Here is a 2,773-nt window from a genome sequence, read left to right as displayed (position 1 = left end):
TATGTCTTGTTTTATTAAGTGATCCACATAAACTATTCTTAGATATTAATAATTAGTATTATTATTTGTTAATCCTCTGAATGTCAAGCTATTTCAGGGCTTTATTTTGTGCTCTTTTTACACTTTCCTCATTGTGGCCTTGTATTTCACTGCACTATAAGTCCTGCACCTCTATGGAATCGACTAAAGCAAGATTAGAAGTGGAAACATTTAAAAAAATGTCTTTTGTGCAGTATAACACAGTTGTAAAAGAAAAAAATGCAAGTTGACTTACTCTGATATATATATTTTTTAATTGGGATAAGATTTAATTTATATACACAACACCTTTCCAAGTGCCAACAAGTGTCATGAATAGTGTAAAAATAGGTGCTATATGTATTTCATTATTTACAGTTTTACAGCCTCTCCTGTCCTCTCCTCTCTGCTCTGTGTAACCGCATGCTGTTATAATCCGATTTTCAGTGAATATTTGGCTGTATGTCAAGCAGCAAAAAATTTGAAATCATGGTTTCCCAGCTTATTATTTTTAACACTATATAGTTATTCCAAATTATTTATTATTATTTTGGCAATGTTCTAAAAGTTTAAAGCTTCTTATTAGACAGAAAGTCTAACGTCCAAAGGGCTGTCGAAAGTTCAAATTGCGACAATAAAGCCTGTTTCTTACTATGATAAACAGTACAAGCCTCCTTACTTCACATATTTATTTATTTTAAATTTTCATAACAAAATATAAAAAATATTGAATGTTTGTTTTAAACATTTTACAGTCTTTGTACAAGTTTTACCAAATAATGAAGGAGATAAAATAGATAAACACCAAGGATGGGCAATCGCCTTCTCTTTTTTTTCATTTTTTTTTTCTTCTTTTAAGTTATGGCTGTTTTAAGAGAAAAATAATTTTCAAAAAATAAAAATAGACAAAAAAAAAATATTGAAAGGATGCTTTGGAGACATGCATTCTCACACCCGCCTGTATAAACGGTGTATTTTTTTGCGATTTAATAAAAGAAAAGAAAACAGGCCTATTTTTCCAAAATATGGTGGAGTTTAGAGAAACTGCTTAACCCTCTGTGCCCACTGTGGACATTTTCAGCCATATTTTTCACTTTTGTTTTGGCAATAATTTTGGCTGTGATACTGCAAATGACATGATTTTTGGAAGAAGGATATCTTTCTTGATATATTTTGAAATTCAAATTTAAATTTGTCTAATGGGTCTATAATACAAATTTACTACGCTTTCAGACCCTTCGGGCTGAAAATCTGTAAAGTGAAGTTTTTATCGCGTTTTTTTGTAAGTGGACATTTTCAGCCGGAAGGGTCTGAAAGGGTAGTAAATTTTAGTGGGCCCAGAGGGTTAAGTTGAAGACAGATGGATCATGCAAGATTGTGTTGGTTTTTTTTTTGTATTTCTTAACCCTCTGGAGTCTCCAAAAGCTCCAAAGCATGACTTCTTCATCACATCCAGACTAGAAAACAAGGCAGCGTGGAGTCCTACTGTAAATTTACCTCTAAAGTTCTGGCTGTAAACTCCATGAGGCCAGTTTCAGTTTGATGATGATATACCAAGTAAAACTGGAGACAACTCAAATATATTTTGTATAAAATTAAAAATAATAATAATAAAGAACTGGATGTAGTCCTTTTATATGTTATATTTGCAACCTTTGTTCACATTTGCAACATTTAATTTCTTTATTGAGCATGATAGTGTAACCATAACAAAAACTAGGTTACAATAGTGTTTTGAAAGTAAAAAAAAAAAAAGATTCAAAATCACATTTTATGTTGGACTAAAGGACTGAAAAAGACACAAAATGACTTAAAAAAGACACAAAATGACAAAAAAATACACAAAATGACCTAAATGTTTACGCTAAACAAGACACAAATAAAATACAGTCACACTAGAAGAAAAAACAGAGTTGGATGACAGGATCAGACACAATCACAAGATCACATTTATGTTGGTTTTTCTTTGTTTCTTTTTGGTCCAAAAAATCAATTATTTTTAGGTCATATAGATGAGGGTGTGCTGAAAAAAAATATACCAACATGGTATTTAAACATTTTTAAGTGGTGTATACAGGCAGGATGAAAAGGATAAAAAAAAATGGACAAAATAGCCCAAGACTCCATAGAGTTAACCCTTTTCTGTTTGATTTATATCCAGATGTTTAAACGGTGTTCCTGATCCATGTTAACCCGGAGTCAAAAACCATTCCCAAAAATCGAAAACTTCTCACTCTCTCTAATTCCTTCTCATACAATCTTAACTTTTTATTTTCACTGATTTTCTTTCTTGAAAAGAACATTACTTTACTTTTTTCCACTGAAAACTTAAATCCCCACTCTAACCCCCATTTTTGTACTTTGTCTATCCCTTCCTGTATCTTCTTAACTATATGATCAACATTCCTTCCCCTCTTCCATAGTGCCCCATCATCCGCAAACAAAGATCTTCCCATTCCCTCTGGTATGTTATCATATATATCATTTATCATTATTGTAAATAGTGTTGGACTTATCACACTCCCTTGCGGCGTACCATTCTCTCCAATATAACTTTCTGATACTTCTGATCCAATTTTGACCTGAATGACCCTTTCGCTCAAAAAAATCCATAACCCAATTAAATCCTTTTCTGTGTGATTTATATCCAGATGTTTAAACGGTGTTCCTGGTCTCCGCTGGATGGCGGTGGTGGGACGGGTCTTTGTGTTGCCAACCACCGGTTACTGCTCAGCCATCAACACCAAAACAACGG

The sequence above is a fragment of the Centropristis striata genome, chromosome 8 (genome assembly GCF_030273125.1).
Source record: "Centropristis striata isolate RG_2023a ecotype Rhode Island chromosome 8, C.striata_1.0, whole genome shotgun sequence".
Taxonomy (NCBI): domain Eukaryota; kingdom Metazoa; phylum Chordata; class Actinopteri; order Perciformes; family Serranidae; genus Centropristis; species Centropristis striata.
The sequence above is the reverse complement of the archived record's forward strand: the minus strand, read 5'-3'. Positions refer to the sequence as shown.